We start from the raw sequence: 21,505 nt of genomic DNA, 5'->3' as shown, positions 1-21,505 counted from the left end.
TATTGGAGTAAAGAATTTTAAAAATACATGATTACATCTCAAGTGTTCAAAGCCAGATATCCAGAACCAGTATCTTTTAAAATGATATTTTCTTGCTATTTTCCCTTGTTTATAGGAATACAATTGATTTTTTATATTGATCACCCCTCATTGTTGAACTCTTATTAGCTCTAGTAATTTTTCTGCTAATTCTCTTGTAAATAATCATATCATCTATGAAAAATGGAAATTTACTTTTTTCCTTCCTAAGTTCTTATTGATTTCTTACATTCTCCTTTGCCACTTAGGTTATACAGTATAACGTTGAATAGGAGAAGTGAATAGTCTTGTATCTATTCGTTCAGTTTTATTGTGGGGATAATAATAGTATGAACTTCATAGGATTATTTAAGGATTGAATGAGACAATCATGTAAATTTATTTTAGCTGTATTTAGTACATGCTGAACTGATAATACATGATAACTATTATGATTCCCAGGTGGTGCTAGTAGTAAAGAACCTGCCTGCCAATGCAGGACACTTGAGAGGCACAGATTCGAGCCCTGGGTTGGGAATATCTCCTGGAGAAGGACATGGCAGCCCACTCCAGTATTCTTGCCTGGAGAATCCCATGGACAGAGGAGCCTGGGAGGCTACTGTCTGTAGGGTTGCAAAGAGCTGGACACAACTGAAATGATGTGGCATATTATTATCTTTAAATGTCAATACAGTCATCCCATATTATACTTATAAATGTAAAAAGTGACAGAAAAAATGAAAGGGCTTAGGAAATAATAATTGCAATATGTATGTAGATGCCCTTACAAATAAGTATATTATTATGGCTACTCTGCACTTACAGAGAAAATATGTTTAGAATTAAAATAGATATGTCATTATTAATGATTTTTGGTTTACCATACCATTTTCTTCAAAAATAAAAGACTAGATACATTTAAATATTTAAAATAATTAATTTGCAAAGTATAGGATGTTATCCCTTTTTTTACACTATGGGGTTAAGTGTATAATTTTACAGGTGTGCATGGGGAATGAAAGAAGGAGAAAAAAATCTAAATGGAAAGGAAGGTCCAGCTGAAGAAGCCAGAATCAAATGGAAGGATATATTATTTAGGAACAGTCTGCATGTAATACACACTGGGGACAGCTTTACTGAGATTATAGTACAGACATTGTTAATATATCATCAGACATTTGGATGGTCAACATTTTAAAACAGTCATATCCTATGTGGTTTTCTAAAAAATCCATAATGTGTTTGTAAAATAATACAGTGTTTTAGATACTGAGCCTGGCTTATAAATTTTCACATGGATTTGAGCCCTATTCTTGCTTATTTGTTATAGTGCTTTTATTATTTCATTTATGCTTATGGTACTTTCATCAAAGTGATTTATGAAATCTCATTTTTTTTCACTGAAGAAATTCAGGGGCCTTTTTCTTTTCTGTCATCTGTAGTGATTTCAACATATAGGTCAGCTTTCCCAGGATACCAACTCAGAGACAGAGATTTATATTCAGTAAGTTTATTGGAGAGTGATCTTAAAAACAAAAACAGGATTGGGTAGAAGAAAAATTGGAACTACAATGTAGTTACAACCCCTTCGTGTTATGGGATGCTCCAAAACCATGATGGGCTTTCATATATGTCCAAGTTTGGGAGAATAATGGGCAGGCCTTTGTATTCCCCCATGGACTTGTCATTGGCTGTATGCTGCCTATAGGAGTAAGATGTGACCTTGAGTTAGGCATCTCCCTTTGACCAAGGGACAGTTCCTTGAGAGGGACTTAGCTGTGAGACATTACAAGCCATGTTGGAAGAATAAAAATTTAATACTAAAAAGAGGGATCTAGATGGTACAGCATGGATTCTCTTCAATCCATACCTTGCACTCCACAGATGTCCTTGCTTCAGACACTACTGTCATCTCACCTGAAAAAATCCCCTCTACCAGTTGGTGTTTTTTCCAAGGTGAACTTGCAAGATCAGTGAGACAAACTGCAGCCCCATCTCTGCAGTTGCTCTTGGAACTTTCTGTACTGCCCATTTTGTCTATATTCTCTGGGCCCTCATTTGTCCGTCTAGGTAGCTTGCCTACTGGGGTAATCCAGACCATCAACCCTGAGCAGTATCAGTCACTATTCACCATGCTTGTTAAGTCATGGTTACTGCTCTGATGCATTGCCATCAAAACTGGGAAGGGGATTAGCAAGAGATGTCCCATCTTTCTCCTGGGTTGCAAACAGATCCTTCCCTGGCCCCAGTACCCTGAATCTCTTGCCCCTGTCAGGAGGCTGACAAAGGCCTACGTTGATCCCATGGAGAACCCGAAGCTGTGCTGGCCTTTCATGTATGTTCAGAATTGAGACAAGAGACTGGGAGGTTTGAACTTCAGCAGTAACCAGTCATGAGAAGAGGGTTGTTCCTGGACATGAGTATAGATCATAAGCAAGGTAACTCACAGTGACCAAGGGTAATTCCTGAGAAGGGGCTTGGGCGTGATCTATCAACAGGCAATGCTTCTGGTCGCTGGATTAGTACTTCAGACCTAAAAGGGCACCTCAAAGTGCCCACCCCCCGGATAGCATCTACTACAGTCTGAGTTTCAAAAATGCTTTATTTGATTTCTCTTTCAAGTACACTTTTGTTGCCATGAAACGTTATACAGAAATAAGTTTGTACTGAAATAAATTGATAAAAGATTTTCTATTTTCATATATGATCTATTAGAAAAAATATAAATCCTATATAAATATGATACTATCAACAACAAGCAGAGCACATGATTTTACAGATAGTTTGGATGAATTTTCAACATTCCTCACATTTACTTACCTTGTAACCCCTTGTAGCCTTACATTTGCAAGGCATGTGTCTCTTCTATGTTAAATGTTTTATGTATCACTTAACATGTGGAATCTAAACTAGGACACAAATGAACCTATCTATGAAACGGAAACAGACTCAGAACAGACTTGTGGTTGTCAAGGAATTGGGAGTTGAGAGAGAAGTGGAGTGGGAGGTTAAGGTTAGCAAATGTAAGCTGTTACATATAGAATGAATACATAACAAGGTCCTACAGTGTAGCATGGGAAAGTACATTCACTATCATATGATAACCATAATGGAAAAACATATATATATATATATATATATATATATATGTATGTATGTATGTATATATATATATAACTGAATCACTTTGCTATACAGCAGAAATTAACACAACATTGTAAATCAGCTATACTTCAATAAAAAATAAAATTCAGCAACTTTAAAAAATGTATGTCCTGTAGACAATGAACAGGAACATCTCTAAGGAGTCTCTTTGGACATCCAATCCAACACCATGGCCTTATTAATAGGGTACCCTTAACACTGGGGCTAAATAGTCATAGACTTGCACAGTAATGTGATGAAGATACAAAACTTATTCTAGAGCCAAATATAAAAATTATTTTCCTCGAATGATTTGGACTAAACTCAACTTTACTCTTGAATAGGATAAATATTTTTAAGAGGAAGATAATTTTTTAAACTTTTAATGTTGAATCCTATGTTTAAGTTAAGAATTAGTCATTTTAGCCTTAGGGTGACTAAAAAAAAAAGCAAACAAAAGATTGGAAGAAACTCATATGTATAATGAAACATAAGTATCCATTATTGGAACTTGCAAATCATCATTATTTAACCTTGTTTTCATCTCTCTGAAAAATTAATATCTATTAAGTCCTCAGTCAATGACATTTTAGTACTAAATGCACATTAAGATGTACACATTTGGGGGCATTATTTTAACATATTATCCAAGGCCCTGTCTGCCACCAACGCCACCTTTGATCAAGTAATGTCAGCCTTACAAAGAATGTGTCTACTTGACGGCCATTAAGAATGCTGATGGTTTTTTCTTAAGATACATTTCTTAAGAAATGATGAATACCTCCTTTATAAAAGAGTCCTTGTATAATGATAGAAAAAGTGATTGCTGGTGCTAATGCTTTTGGTGGATATCACTCTGCAATCATTATATCCAATAAAAATGATTGACTGTCTTAAGTGGCTGACATAAGGAGTGAAACATTCTGTTTACTGGTATCACCATTGTTGGACTAGCCCATGGGCACTTCAGCTAAAGCTTGTTATGTAAGAAAGTATATATTTCTCCAGAGAAATAATAATAAAATCACCTTGCACTCATCTAGGAATGTTAGGTTCAAAATTAGATAGAAATACCAACACTGCCCCAATTATAGAAGTAGATTCATTATGGAGTTAGAATTTAAAACCAGACCTGCTGATTTCTAAATATACCTTTTTATGAAATAACTAATAAATAATGATAATTTTATTTCTCAAAATCACTATAGGCAAATTGATGTAGTATATAAAAATGTCTTAAAATTCAGAAGGAAATAACCTATACCAAAATTGAGCCTGAAAGATTCTGTTAAATCCAGTCTGTTTAATATACAGTGGATTTATAGCACTTGACCCTTGTGGCAAATTACTTCACAGTTAAATATATTTTCTAAAAAAATGAAAATCTCGTGTTGATATATTAGTTTTCCCATTGCTGCAATAACAAACTTCAAGGCTTAAAATAACACCCTTTCATTTATTCTTTCACTTTTCTGTAGGTCAGAAGTCCAGGTGGACTTGGTCGAATACTATGAATACTGTACTTAGGGGTCTAAGAAGACACATATCAAGATAGTAGCTATTTTGGGTCCTCTGGGGTACAGTCTTTACCCAGCTCATTTAGGTTTTTGGCAGAATTCAATTCCATTTGATTGTAGGAATGTGGTCCTCATTTTCTTGCTGGCTGCTTGCTTGGGATTGTTTTCAACTTCACATGCATTATATCTCACCAAATTCTGCATCTGCCACCAACCAGAAAAAAAACTATCTGCTTTACAAGAGTCATGTGATTAGATGAGGCCCACTTGAATAATCTCCCTTAATTTAGGTCAGTTCTGACGATGAATAACACAGTCAAAGGAGTGATAACTCATCATGTTCACAGGTCCTAGTGATTCAGTTGGGATGCATTTGAGGGGTCATCATTATGCCTACCACAATTCAAATAAGAAAAATTAATGAATTTAAGAAAATTGCTAAATTGATTTTCAGAAACATATTTTGTTTAATAGTATTTCATTTATGAATCAAAGTTCACACATCAAGCCAAAGGCTTAATTAATAAAGTAAGCCTATAATTTTATCTTTGTGTTCTCAAAAGCTAGAAATGAAATCAAAAAGACATTATTATTGGATACAATTATTGTTATTTTCAGACTATTTTTCATTCAGTTAAAAGATGCATAACTTAAAACTGGATTATTGTCTGCATTGAACCAAGTAGTTTTAAGAGACTTTTCCCTTTTAAATCAACTGATAAAAATAGTTCTACTATTTCATGACTAGCTCCTCTGAGAGTAAATTTCTATATTCAGTGCTTCTGTCTTATGCAGTATGCATTTCAATGTAGATAATTAATTAAAAGTCTAGTGATTTTAAGTTTTCCTCTCTAACACTGAATTACTAATATTTAGATTTGAATGTATGGTTATCTCTTTCAGTCAGTCAGTTCAGTCACTCAGTTGTATCTGACTCTTTGTTACCTCATTGACAGCAGCACACCAGACCTCCCTGTCCATCACCAACTCCCAGAGATTACTCAAACTCATGCCCACTGAGTCGGTGATGCCATCCAATCATCTCATCCTCTATCGTTCCCTTCTCTTCCAGCCTTCAATCTTTGCCAGCATCAGGGCCTTTTCAAGTGAGTCAGTTCTTTGCATCAGGTGGCCAAAGTATTGGAGTTTCAGCTTCAACATCAGTCCTTCCAATGAATATTCAGGACTGATTTCCTTTAGGATGGACTGGTTTGATCTCTTTGCAGTCCAAGGGACTCTCATGAGTCATCTCCAACACTACAGTTCAAAAGCATCAATTCTTTAGCACTCAGTTTTCTTTATAGTCCAACTCTCACATCCATATATGACTACTAGGAAAACCATGGTTTTGACTAGGCAGACCTTTGTTGGCAAAGCAATGCCTCCGCTTTATAAAATACTGTCTAGGTTTGTCATAACTTTTCTTCCAAGGAGCAAGCATCCTGGCTGCAGTCATCATCTACAGTGATTTTGAAGCCCCCAAAAATAAAGTCAGTCACTGCTTCCACTGTTTCCCCATCTATTTGCCATGAAGTGATGGGACCAGATGCCATGATCTTAGTTTTCTGAATGTTGACCTTTATGCCAACTTTTTCACTCTCCTATTTCACTTCTATCAAGAGGCTGTTTATTTCTTCTTTACTTTCTGCCATAAGGGTGGTGCCATCTGCATATCTGAGGTTATTGATATTTCTCCCAGCAATCTTGATTCCAGCTTGTGCTTCCTCCAGCCCAGCATTTCTCATGATGTACTCTGCATATGTTAAATAAGCAGGGTGACAATATATAGCCTTGATGTCTCCTTTTCCTATTTGCAACCAATCTCTTGTTCCATGTCCAGTTCTAACTGTTGCTTCCTGACCTGCACACAGATTACTCAAGATGCAGGTCAGGTGGTCTAGTATTCTCATCTCTTTAAGAATTTTCCACAGTTTATTGTGGTCCACACAGTCAAAGACTTTGGCATAGTCAATAAAGCAGAAGTAGATGTTTTTCTGGAACTCCCTTGCTTTTTCTCTGATCCAACGGATGTTGGCAAGTTGATCTCTGGTCCCTCTGCCTTTTCTAAATCCAGCTTGAACATCTGGAAGTTCACGGTTCATGTACTGTTGAAGCCTGGCTTGGAGAATTTTGAGCATTACTTTACTAGCGTGTGAGATGAGTGCAATTGTGCGGTAGTTTGAGCATTCTTTGGCATTGCCTTTCTTAGGGATTGGAATGAAAACTGACCTTTTGCAGTCCTGTTATCTCTTTAAGAAGCTTATTTATCTGGATCTCTTAACTTCTTGAGCCCAAACTATCAGTAGAGCAAACAGTATTCACCAGATATGGTATGCCTCGTGCTTCCCAGGTCATACTAGTGGTAAAGAACTCACCTGCCAATGCAAGAGATGCAGGAGACCTGGGTTCCAATCCCTAGGTGGGAAGATCCCCTGAAAGAGGGCGTGCAACCCATGCCTGTATTTTTGCCTGGAGAATTCCATCGACAGAGAAACCTGGAGGGCTACAGTGTATAGGGTCGCAAAGAGTCAGACACGACTGAAATGACTTGGCATGCGTATACACGCAGACAAGCTTTTACTATTAACAGTATCCAACCAAGAAGACAGGTACTCAGAAGACACATATCACATGAAATACTGGTAAATGTCTATCCTGTCACTTATGCAGGCAGAAAAAAAGTATTCATCCAGAAAATATTTTAATGGAACTCTCTTTTTATCCAAATACGAGTTAGTAAGTTGTACTGTTGTATCAGTTTTAACTGTTTGGGAGAACTTTATACTCACCCTATCCTTACAGTCTATTGTCATACAAAGCACCCAAGAAGAATGAAAGTGAAAGTCGCTCAGTCATGTCTTTGTGACCCCATGGACTGTAGCCTGCCAAGCTCCTCTGTCCATGGAATTCTCCAGGCCAGAATACTGGGGTGGATAGCCACTCCCTCTTCCTGGGGATCTTCCCAACCCATGGGTTGAACCCAGGTCTCCCACATGGCATGTGGATTCATTCTTTACCCTCTGAGACACGAGGGAAGCCCAAGAGGAATGAAGTTTCCTTAATTCATCAGCCTAAAATAAGACCAAATATATGTATTTGGATGTTTTTAAACCAAGCACAAAAAATAGACATTTTTAAAGGTTGTATTATTAGATTTACCCAACTAGGGTAATTTACATATTTTAGAAGGTTGTTTACCTGACTATTAGACTAGCTTTGAATTTGATAGGCTTAGGGACTAATAAAGCTAAGAAGAGATTAAAACCTTTTTGGTTGTAAGAGACAAGATATTTTCTAACTTCAAAAGGAAAGTGATAGATTATGCTTAATCAATATCCTCAACCACCACACACCTACCACATATGCTTAGTGAAGCATATTTTCATAAATTTTGAAAACGCCATGGTTAACTTCCTACTTTTAACTCTTTAGGGGGCCTTGTTTTCCTTATTTAACTATTATTAATATTTTCCATAATATTTTTCTTCCTTCTCAAGACATAAATGTTTTATATTTCCAGTGAGACAGCTAACACTCTGTACTTTTCCTCTTTGCATGTCCCTTAAGTTAAATCTTGCAGATTGCAAAAAAAAAAAAAAAACACACACACAAAAAACTACATCTGATTTTTGTGCTTCCTCCATGGATAGTCTGAAATCTTTTCCTTACTTCAGGTGTAATACTAAATTACTTCTCTGTTTAGTTGAATATGTACAGTCTTACCAAGGCAAATGGTTGAGTATTTCTCTACAAAACAAGATATACATAAAAAATGTTAAATTGCATTTATCCACTTTTGCATATTAAAGGAAACAAAAATTTAGAATGTGCACGGGTTAGAGTGGGACACAAATCTGCCTTCCCTTCATTTACTGCTAACAGAATCCCAATATGTGGATGGTTGTCAAGAGGTCTAAGTAGAGTCTGGCCCAAGGGATGAATTAAAATTGGCATAAAACCACCACGATAATCCCAATTCTCTTTGCCAGTGATTGGGTTTAGGAAAGGAGGCAGGTGAGACAGCACTACTTAATGAGATGTAAGGAAGTCTGCTGAGTGCTTTTGGGAATTTTTTTTTTCTTTTCTTTTCCAAAAGAATAAAATGTTACAGAAGGAAGGAATCTTTTCTGCCCAGCACTTTCTGCTTGTAAGTGTTAACCGTATGAGGATTTGAAAGAAAACCCCAAAGGTATAGACCTAGATCCACAGCAGCATTGCGCCTACCACACACCACTTCCAGACGTCTGTAAACCACCCGTAGTTCAATATTTATTACTTGCAATCAAGAGCTTTCCTAACTGAAATTATTGTTTCTTGTTTTGCTTTCATTTTTATCCATATTGCCACAGTGATCCTGAAATTAATAATTTCAGCCTTGCTTTTGAAATAGTAAATGAAAAGCTTTTTGACAAAGTGAAAAAAAAAACTGAGTGCTTCAATGATGAGAAAAATAGTATGTGGTTTTTCATTACTAGCATGCACAGATATATTAACATCTATAAATTTGGAACTTCATTTTCCACATAAGCATTTCAATCTAAAAGGTATCCAAGCACCTACTTTAGAATACTATACCATCAATATATATTTACGTTTATGTGTGGCTACTGAGTTGAACTTTGCCTCACTGATGTGTCCCTATTTGCTGTAATTGCTACACAATTAATTGGATCGTATGTGTGATATTCAGAAGCACTCTCTAGATGACTATAAAGAATATAAAGACAAGTGGGGAACCAGCTACCCTGTTGAGCAGGTTGAGAAGCTGACTTTATTTTTGATGCATTAGCATGACTGTCTTTTTGAAGAGAAAGTTTGTACTCTGTATGAGTTTTTAGAGCAGAGCTTCCCAAGAGTGTCACAGCTAATAGTTTGCAGATGTGTTGGCATGTTGAGCTCTGCAGGAACCTGGGGTGATCAGAACCCCTGAGCCAGTCACTTTCGCTTGCATGCCATCTCCTTTGTTTATATCACTGAGCTTTCCAAATAGTGCCATTGTCTATGTGTGCCATGAGTTCTTAAAGCACAGTTGAAAGATTATAATTCAATATATGGGTAATCATATATCTTTTTAAATGTATTACTTATAAGGAGAGGGGATTCAGCATTTTTAGGTATGCTGCTGTTGCTGCTTAGTCGCTCAGTCATGTTCGACTCTTCATGATTCCGTGAACTGTAGCCGGCCAGGCTCCTCTGTCCATGGGGATTATCCAGGCAAGAATACTGGAGTGGGTTGCCATGCCCTCTCCAAGGGATCTTCCCAACCCAGGGATCAAATCCAGGTCTCCCTCATTGCAGGTGGATTCTTCACATCTGAGTCACCAGGAAAGCCCAAGAATATTAGAGTGGGTAGCCTATTCCTTCTCCAGAAGATCTTCCTGACCCAGGAATTGAGCTGGGGTCTCCTGCATTACAGGTGGATTCTTTACCATCTGAGCCACCAGGGAAACCCTTTAGGTATGCTGCTGCTGCTGCTGCTGCTAAGTCACTTCAGTCGTGTCCGACTCTGTGTGACCCCATAGACGGCAGCCCACCAGGCTCCCCCATCCCTGGGATTCTCCAGGCAAGAACACTGGGGTGGGTTGCCATTTCCTTCTCCAATGCATGAAAGTGAAAATTGAAAGTGAAGTCGCTCAGTCATGTCCGACTCTTAGTGACCCCATGGACTGCAGCCTACCAGGCTCCTCTGTCCAGGGGATTTTCCAGGCAAGAGTTACTGGAGTGGGGTGCACTGCCTTCTCCTTAAGTATGCTAGGATACATTAATCAACTCGAACCATATATGGCTTCAGAGTAGCCACAATAGTCATAAAAATATATACATACAGCTAAAGGTAATTGTTTCCACTCAATCTGTGGGATCAAATATGGCAGTATTCACTAGGGGTTAAATGCTAAAAATTTCCAAATTGCTAAAAAGTAACACTGAAGAACATTTGGATGGACATATTTTAAACAATTAATACTTTAAGACCTTTCTAAACTTTCAAGGTAATTGTGATGGTTGATAAATTTAGGACTGCTGTTCGTTTATTAGAATTCTTAATATTTTAATGATATGATATAATTCATTTTCCCAAATAATATGATCAATCCATTATATTGATAATGACTATTACCTTCTTTTCCCCTTCCTTGTTTCCAGAGTTAGCTGTAATAAGAAGTTACTTGAATTGTACCTTTCTCTAGGTATTTAACCTATTTTGACATTTTTAAAACAAGTCTATAAATATTCTAAATGTGTCAATTTCTGTACCCTAGAATTTTATGCAATAGCCTTTTATTGTTAGAATGTTGGGAATACCCTAAGAACAGGTTGAGACTCTTAAAACAAGAATGTTTTTTTCCAGCAAAGACTTTCACAGTAATTACATAAGGCATACAAGTAAAGCAAGAATCAGACATGACTGAGCGATGAAGCATAGCACATGCCATTCAGAGATCACCAAAGGACTGATTCTGAAGCAGTGATATAATTGCCCCACCCCCCAAAAAAAGTGGATCTTAATTTTGAAGTTAATTGCATTTCTTCACAAGTACTTAGGTATTACACTCCTCAGGCTTACATTTCATTGACAACTCAGTGGAAGGGAGAAGATGTAGATAGGTGTATTTGTTTCCTAGGGCTGCTGTAACAAATTCCCTCAGACTTCATGAATTAAAACAACAGAAATTCATTCGCTCTCAGGTCTGGAGTTCAGATTCTGAAGTCAGTATCACTGAGCCCAACTCAAGGCTGATACTATGTACAGCAGCTCTAAGGGGAGATCTAATCCCTGCCTCTTCCAGAGTCTGGGAGCTACAGGGTTCCTTGGCTTGTGGCCACGTGAAAGTCATCTTTAAGTCTGTCTGTTCTGCTCCATCATGGGGCTTTCCTAGTAGCTCAGTTGATAAAGAATCTACCCAAAGTGCAGAAGATCTGGGTTCGATCCCTCTGTTGGGAAGATCCCCTGGGAAAGGGAATGGTTACCCACTCCAGTATTCTTGCCAGGAGAATTCCATGGACAGAGGAGCCTGGCAGGCTTTATAGCCCATGAAGCCCCAAAGAGTTGGACATGACCGAGCAACTAACACTTTCACTTTATATATGTGTGTAAGATAACCATCTGCCTTCCACTTAAGAGGATACCCATGATTTCTTTGAATTTTTCGCGAATTTTCCAATATTCATTGGAAGGACTGTCGTTGAAGCTGAAACTCTAATACTTTGGCCACCTGATGTGAAGAACTGACTCATTTGAAAAGACCCTGATGCTGGAAAAGATTAAAGGTGAGAGGAGAAGGGGACAACAGAGGATGAGATGGTTGGATGGCATCACCGACTCAATGGACATGAATTTGAGTAAACTCCAGGAATTGGTGATGAACAGGGAGGCCTGGCATGCTGCAGTCCATAGGGTCACAAGGAGTTGGACTCTACTGAGTGACTGAACTGAACTGAACCAGTGATTTCTTTGGGAGCACCCATATAATCCAGGATAATCTCCCCATCTAAAAATCTTTAACAGTTATATCCACAAAAACTATTATTTGTTTTTATTTTATCATTATTATTTATTTAGCTATATAAAGTAACAAGTAATATTAATCAATTCTGCCATTTTTTTGCCTGGGAAGTTGGGTACATCAGAGTAACATAAAACAGTATTAGATATATATATATGTATATATTTTTTTGAATTCACATTTATAATAGTTTTTTTTTAATGCATTCTAATATCATCTTGACTCTGATCTTCAAGTTTCTGGATAACCAGAAACTGAGGCAATTTCATTTTCTTCGGTGTTACTGGGAAATTTCAACACAGGAAAAACCACTGTTATTATAGTTCTTTAACTATGATTTCAAAAAGCAAGAATATCAAAAAGATGAGTTTTAAATTGTTTGCTGACTGGAAAGAAATGAATGCTCTTTTGTGATGTCACTTACAGGCACAAAGTGTGATGAATATGTGACTATAAAACACAAGTTGCCTTTTAATAGATTGAAGATTTTTTTTTCTCGTATCACTTTCAGATCTATGTATTACACATCTTAAAACTCTGCTATGTGAACAGATATACATGAATAGAATTACTGATTCTTAAACTGCATGAATTTCAGCTTTTAAAAGTGTAGATTGGTATTTTCTCACTAATTCTTATGTTTTATTAGCCTTTCAAACCTCTTATTTGCATATGTCAATTAGGATGTTCCTATATAACTTGATTTATTATTATTTTGCATCAAAAGCTCTTTCAGTGGAATCCTTCTAGCCTTAGGGCTATAAATATCCTAGTCTGAAATATGTTGCATGAGTTGAAAGAAATTAGTTATATACAGGTGTCTTCATGGTGAATGAGTATCATTTTTTTTTTCAATCTAAGGGAATTATTTTCCACTTTTTGCTTCAAGAAGAATAGAATGCCTTTGGGGATTCTGTTTTTATTTGGAGTTGCATAAAATTTAATAGCCGTGTTTATATGTTCATTAAAATGATGCCTGTTGGATATTCTAACATTTATAGTCTGTCTTAGAAATAGTCCATTTAAACAAAATATTTTCAGGTATGATTTAATGTGTCAAATTGAACTGAAATTTTTTATGCAAAATCCAAATTTATAGGAATTGATCAAAATAGAATAAGAAAAGCACAAAATGTTTAATAATAATTAGTTGAATAGCTCATACTATATCATTGCATTACAACATATGTTACAGAGTATTCAGTGAGATATTTTAATCAAGTACAAAAAAATTCAGGTAACAGAATATATAGAAAGATTCCTGTGGTAACATATATGACTGAAAAATGTACTAATAGAAAAAGTACATATGAAACATACACTAAAATGATACAAGTGATTATATCTAAGCATGGTACTTTTCTCAATTTGCCATATATGATCAAAAATTTAAATATTTTCTACAATAAGAAAATTCTATAACTGAGGGGAAATATAATCTTGTTAAAAATTATGTGGTCTTTAAATTGTGTCCAGAGACATAAAATCACAAGGAAGCGTGAGCATGCAATAGCAGCATCGGTAAAATAAGAAGGTAGAAACCTGCCTTTCGCTTTGATCCGCAGTGTAATCTATGATTAAAATTGGACTTTTATCAGATTCTGGCTGATTATCAAGTTAATTGTAATAGTAGTATATTTTATTTAATGTATTTAGTATGTTTTATTTCTTATAATTGAACGTTTCCATAGCATGAAGTGGATGTAAGAGGATTTATGAATTAGGAGAAAGGATTTATATCCTGAAGCAGGCAATCCCTGGCCATAATATGATCAAGAATTAGAAAATAAGCTGCTTTATTTGGGCTACTTTTGTTCTTTTGTATCATAACAATGGATGAGAGAGTGATGAGCATGCCTAAGCAGAATAAATGATGCTTATTGTTGAAGATGAAAAAATAAAGCTAAAATAAGAGCTTCTTTGGTGGCTCAGATGGTAAAGAATCTGCCTGTAATGCAGGAGACCTGGGTTCTGTCCCTGGGTCGGGAAGATCCCCTGGAGAAGGGAATGGCAACTCCCTCCTGTATTCTTGCCTGGCGAATTCCATGAACAGAGGACCCTGGTGAGCTACAATCCATGGGGTCACAAAGAGTTGGACACAACTGACAAACACTTTCATAATTAACTTTGGGCCAAAGATGAATATAGGCCAATCATTTTGACCAGGGATATTTATTTTATGAGTATACATGTATATATCTGTTAAAGATGTTTTCATCATTAATATTAAAACACTTGGCTGTCCACAATTCTCAACTGTCAATTAAAGGAGCTGTTTTTAAGATGTGATTCACTAATCTTAGGAATGCTTATAATGAACTATGATTATGTCACACCCCAGCCTGCTTACCTTTCTCACTGTATTTCCAGTACCAAGCTTTCACTTCTCAAACCCTTTCTTTTGTGTTTGGCCGTTTAGTTTTGCCCTTACTTTATTCTGAGCAACGAACATATTCAGGAGTTAGATGAAAGCATCACTTGGAAAGTAGCTGAGTTACTATTTATGATCATTTGGGATTCCCCAGTGGTTCAGAGGTAAAGAATCCGCCTGCAATGCAGGGGACATAGGAGACGCTAGTTCTATCCGTGGTTTGGGAAGATCCCTGGAGAAAGGCACAGCAGCCCATTCCAATATTCTTTCCTGGAAAATCCTGTGGACAGAGGAAACTGGCAGTCCTATTACACAGGGTCGCAAAGAGTTAGGAACAAGTGAAGCTACTGAGCACTCAATCTTATCATTTAAGGCTCTCAGTCCTCACACTGCATGAATGATCATAGTATTCTCATGAAAATCAAATCTGGAATGGGTAGAAGAAGTTCTTCTGAAAATGAAGGGTTTTTTTTTTTTCCCGTATTGCTGCTCATTTGTTGATTGATTACAAAATGTTTATTGAATACTTATTTTCTACCAAGTATTAACTTAGAAACTTAGGGATATAAGTATAGATAGAAATAGTCTTTTTCCTCAATGAACTTATCATTGTGCAAAGGAGAAAAAGATGCAAATAATTAGATATAAGACATTTGGAATGAAATTTGAGTAAGCCAGATCTTACTGGATCACAAAGCAAGGATACACCATTTCCAACTGGGTATAACTCAAGAGATGATATTTATATTGACCTCTGAAGAAAAATAGAATATTGATAAGTGGTAAGAGGAGTGCTTAGGAAAAATAAAAATTACTAAAGGATAAAGAATAACATACAAAATTGCACAGAGGTGAAAAATAACTTTCCACGTACATGGAAGAGAAGCAATCTAATACATCTGTAAGTCATAATGGCTTGAAGGATGAACCGAAACGTGTCTGAAAAGATAACATGGTACAATATCATGGAGGTCCTTGAACTGTAAAATAAAGATTTTGGAACTTGCCATATAAATAATGGGAGCCATTGGTATTTGTTTAGCAGAGAAATGATGTAGAAGCCTCTTGTTTCATCTTTTTTTTTTTTTTAAATCACACCTGCTGCTGTTTTTGTTTATAGTACCCTTCCATGATAACCCTTTCAAACCCTGATTCACTTATTTAGTAAAATCCTTAAGTTAGCTTGGTTAACCTCTAATGGAAAGTGTTTCATCTCTTCTGTTAAACTTTGCAGGATTACCTCTTCTCAGAATACTTTATACACTTTTGCTATCTTTCTTCCTTAAGCTCAGACTATACATCTTTTTATGATTGTTGTATAAGAAGCATCTCTTTTCTGATCTACCTCCTTTACTTGACTTGAACTCAGGAAGAATTTCTCATTGGTCTTTTATCCTCAGTGTCTTTCTAGCATGTTGCTAACAAGAGGCTTAATAAATTTTAGCTAACTGAATGCTCAGGACTATGTCTTGGTAAGAAAATTTTGTTGTTGACAAAGACAGCACATTGAATAAGAAAACAAAATAGAATTAGAGAAAATAACTAAGTGGTCAATGTAATGGGGGATCACAAGAGGGTAAAATAAGAAGGTGAAAAGATAAATGGAAAAAAAAAGATACCAAAGAGAGAAAGCTGATTAGATGGGACAGAGATATGAAAACTGATTTGAAGATGACCCTGGATAACTTGGGGAAAGGTTACATGTTATCAAGCGTTGAGTTGATCTTGCTAAAGGAAAATAAGAGTTCTCTTTTTGAAGTGTTGTAGTTGATACATCTATTCAGGCATAATTTTTTTTTAATGTCTAGAAACCATAACCATTCCCTCTGAAAACAGAAATGTGGGCTACTATCTATTTTGTCTAAAAAAACTGAAGACATTATCCCTAAGCAAGTTTGAGCTGTAACACTATAGTCCATAACAGTAAGGGAAAAATATCAAACTAGAGATAAATGTCCATCTCATCCTGTTTCTTAGAAAGAAGTGATATCTAATATTCCCCACTAATCTTAAGATTTGGTGTTGAAAAGTTCAAGTTCTATTTAAATCTTACTCACCTGATTCAAAATTAATTATGTTATTTCTCTCTTGCTTTTCTACAGTATGCTGTCTGGCTAGTCCTCTGGGTTACGTGGAATGTGTTTGTTATCTGCTTCTATTTGGAGGCTGGGGACCTCTCAAAGGTAATTTGCCATCTGATTTGCCTGAGTCATCAGTTGTGTGTTAACAAGCCTCTTCCTAAGTAAGGCAGTCTCACCCTGCTTTTGTCACTTAGATGCACCTCAAATGAAGGTAAATCGAAAGCTGTCATCTATCTCTGCATTTCTACCATCAAAGAAATATTTCCGTATGTCACAAAAATGCCCTTTATTGTTTTAAGCAAAGCTAAAGTAAAATATTGATTACTACAATGAGCAGAATGTATACTTTTAAAACATTGACTCATAAGAGATTTCTGAAGCAGGGTAGGAATTTTATCAAAGGTAAGATCTTGAAGGTTTTATGAAATCACTTGGTTTGCTTATTAGTCTGCTGAAGACTTGCCTAATTAGACCAAAATAGCAATGTAATAATTCAAATAATTAATGAGTTTTAGTTGAATAAGACTGTTACCAGAGGGATATAATTTATCACATAAATGAATGAAATAGATATTTTGTTCTAAAACAGTCTAGGAAAGACTTAAAATACTTATATTTTCATTCAGGTTTCATTTTGTGCTGTACTTCTATGAGTGTGTGTATGTCTCTGTATTTGCATGTGTGTCTTGCTATTATATTTCTAACATAAATGCCTTTACTATTGAAATAATGCAGTTTGTAGATTTCTAAAACCATCATCCTTCTATTGAATGCAGTTAACAGCAAATAAGTCAAATAAGGTAATCCATTCAAAACAGTAGCAAATCCTACTTGAAACTCTTGAGAGAGTTGTAAACTTGTACATCTTCATAGTAATTTTAAAAGCGATTATAAAAATGTTCTTTCACCTCTCTATTCCTCAGAGCAGAAAGATGATGTAAAGATGTTGACACTTTTTAAAATCCAGAGATGATAACCTGCTTTAAAAGGCTGAAAGAGCTCAAAGTGGCCAGGAACTCCGTTCACAGGGCTAGATAGCTTGATGCGTGGGGGATGGGGTCGTGGTAATTCACGTGTCTAATCTAGTTTGCAGGTACTTCACAAAGCTCTCTGAGCATTTTCAAGTCTGTTTATTATTTAACTATGATCCTGAATATAAATAATCTTGACTTTTTTTTCCCAAAGCAAATGATGAAAGATAAGAGGGTGATGCTATCATATGAGATAGACCCCAGGCTTCTGGAACCTGTAGTTTTAGGATCGGGTTTAGGACAAGTTCTCACTGGGACCCTCTGCTATATCTGCCCCGGTGGATGGCATTTCTGTGATTCTGACCAGGCATCATACTCCACACTCCTGGCAGCAGGCGGTCCTTTCCTAAATATGTCGTGACCAATGAAAAAGAATTGTTCAGGTGATTCTCAGAAGGACAGTTAATTTTCTGCTTAAAACTCACATTTCTTTCATGCCAGAAAAGCATGCATGCTTCCCAGGACTTGAATTCCTTGCCCAATTTATACATACTGCTGTAAAATGTAATTTCTTCAAAGAGATTCCTCACTAAAAGGACTTTTAATGATATTTTCAATGAAATAATCACCTTAATCATTGGAAGACAGGTATTCAGGCATATTGGCTAAGCAAGATGATCTCGCAGATCAGAGAGTTTGTTTAATATTTAAAAAGGAGAGATTTGAGCCAGGCCAGCTACACAAATGTTCTGTAATTTTGCTTCCCACTCCACATGATGTCTATAGGCACTGGATAAAGCTTGTAATCTCATGATCTTGGACGTGGGCATTGAAATTGCAGTGAGGGCACATCCTAAAACATTAGCGTTCAAGAGAGTTGAAACCCAAGTTACTAAGAATTCTGCTAATGCACACAAGCAGGTCATGGCTGTCCCTTGGCAGTAAAGCAGTTAATAATATTTCTTTTTCTTTTCATCTTATAAACCAAGGCTAGACTCTGCAGAGCACATGAAAATTTAATAATTTCCTTTTAACAAATAATCTAAAGGAAAACTAGAAAGGGCACAGTTATATTGTTATCTGTACTGAGTTTTTCCTCCCTTTTCCTGCTCAAAGGGTTTGAGAAAGGTGTATTTATGCCATTTAATTCTTTAGCTTCTGCAACTGCCTCACATTCTTCAAGTAATAGAGTGCCAGAAGGAAGCAATGGTGATTGAAAAATGTACAGATATATGAAAGCTCAAAAATGGGACTCCTGAAGCTGCAGATAATACTTAGGTTACAGAATATAAACCACTTTATTCCCTCACCTCCCCCCAAAAATTGTTTGACCATATGAATGGGTCAGTTTGCTTGGGGTTGAAGGACAAATATGGGAAATAAAATCAGGCAGGGCATTCTGTGATCTTTATGTATGTGAGAGAGTGTATTGATTTCCATAAAGCACTTTGTAAAGGAGTTAGTTCTTCATAATGAATATTGGCAAGAAATAATACAAAGTAGTACAATATTAAGGCAAACTCGAGTTACCCATTAGAATTTAGAATTTTGTGTTTTCTTATTTCAGCGTCTTTTCTACTTTTTCTGCTAAACTATCTGCCATGTACTTATGAGAGAAACAGATATTAGTGTCATTAATGAATACCTTCAGGAATGAAATGGCTTAATTATAATAATATCATACACACGGCTAAATGGGTTGATCTTCAGTTTTCTTTGTATCCCTAATTGTATAGACAATATTTTCCCATCAAAAATTCTGTGTAAATCCAACATCATTATTATAATATCAATTAGTATATTTTCATTATTATCCCCATAATATTTAAGCAAAAATAAAACGAATCAGAGAAATTTCTTTTGTTTTTGTTTGTTTGTTTTGTTTTTTTGAGAAATTTCTTTTTAAAAATTTCATCTCAATGATATTAATAAAATATTATGAATGTCATATAAATTAACACTTAATATGGTAGGAACAAATAAACATATAGCTTACATAAAAACCATTTCCAAACATTTACATTGTATAATAATTATTTCCACACTATTTATATTAATGGTTTAGGTATTGGTGTTGTGACTAAATATTCTGAGGGCTTCCCTGATGACTCAGATGGTGAAGCATCCGCCTGCAATGCAGGAGAGCCAGGTTCAATCCCTGGGTCTGGACGATCCCCTGGAAAAGGAAATGGCAATCCCCTCCAGTACTCTTGCCTGGGAAAGTCCCATGGACAGAGCAGCCTGGCAGGCTACAGTCCATGGGGTCACAAAGAGTCAGTCACAACTTAGAAACTAAGCCACCACCAAATGTTCTGAAACACCATACAGTTTGTTACTTCCTGGGATGATATTTTAATAGATGCTCTGTTAATGAGACAGAGATGGCATTAATTTTTAACCCAAAATGTTTGCTAACTTTGTAGGCAACTGCCTTTGAGCATTAAATGTGACCCAGACTGTTAGACTACTAGTTTGGTGAATTCCTCAAGTAACTTAGTCTGATTGCTTTATGGGATTATTTTGGTCAGTTGTGATTTTCTTGCTCACATGTCAAATAGAAATGAAACTAATTCCAGTTGTTAACCAAATTGAGTTATTTTGAAAAAAAGAAGACATCTGCTATTCTATAGTTAACTTCAAAGTACCTTGTTAGAAGGAAAACACATAATATGGTAATTCACTTACTAGCTTCATCACCCAGGAAAATGAAATTTATGAAATGATTTTCAAATAGTTATACTCAGGAAAACAATATTAGTGCTCTTCTGATACCTGCAAAGAAAACCGTATTCTATTGGATGTGTCATAATTATAAATTATTCTTAGGCTGAAATTATATCTTAATACTTTTCTTTATGTGACTGTCTTGAGATCTCAGTTTCTCCTTTGGTCATTTATGGGTACCATCAGTGAAAGATAAACCCTTTATCTTTAGAAATAAAGGAATTTACTTACAGATCATGAAAGAGTAACCAAAGGATTATTTTACACTTAAAACCGTCCAATTTGTTTGTATTTAGCCCTTTGATGATATGGATGCAGGTATATATCTCGTAAGTTTCACTATATCACCAGAAACTTATCTTGTTAGATGTGAACAAAGCAATAAATTATACTTAATTAATGCTTTTAATTAGCAGTGTCTAGAAGGCTGTAATGTTTTAATAATTTTGATAGTTGCTTTTGCTATCTAGGTATAAATTTTCATTTAGAAAGTCAGTATATAAAAAAGCTAGGTAAAAATATGGCCTATTTAATCTTTGAAGAATAAAATTGCACTTCTGCAAACAAAAGCTACAGGAAGAGAATAAAACCTGTCATATACTGTAGGCAATAGGGAACAAATCCTAAAAACCAGTTGCAAGTGCTGTGTGAAATGAAGTGCTATTGCATCAATCCCAGGTTTATTCCTTTTATTAAAAAATGAATTATTCATTTAAAGAGGTATCTGATATTTGGATATTTTCTGCTGAATGAAATCAATGCTTGTATCAAGATTTGCTTTTATGATTTCATATGGGAAAAGGTGGTATGGAGAGATATCTCATAATTACTTTTTAATTTGAATTAATGATATTCAAAAAGTAAAAATACCTGTTCAATTACTAATAAAACAAGAATACCTCTGATAATTGATTTAAGACTAAGTTTAATAAATATAAAGATGACAGTTAATTGGATTCATATTTTTATCTTGCTTTTCTTAAAATGCATACAGTATAAGAAATCTTGAATTAACTATCACTAAAAGAAATATAAAAAAAATTTCCCAAATCATCAAAAGAGATTTTGCTTTTGGATATAGGATAAATGTCCTACATGTTATCAAGAATTGCATATAGTATAATTTGCCGCCAAATAGAAATGAACTAGCTGCCTCTGTTCTCTTGTTCCCTAT

Source organism: Muntiacus reevesi, chromosome 19 (assembly GCF_963930625.1).
Source record: "Muntiacus reevesi chromosome 19, mMunRee1.1, whole genome shotgun sequence".
Lineage (NCBI taxonomy): Eukaryota > Metazoa > Chordata > Mammalia > Artiodactyla > Cervidae > Muntiacus > Muntiacus reevesi.
This window is presented reverse-complemented; position numbering follows the sequence as displayed.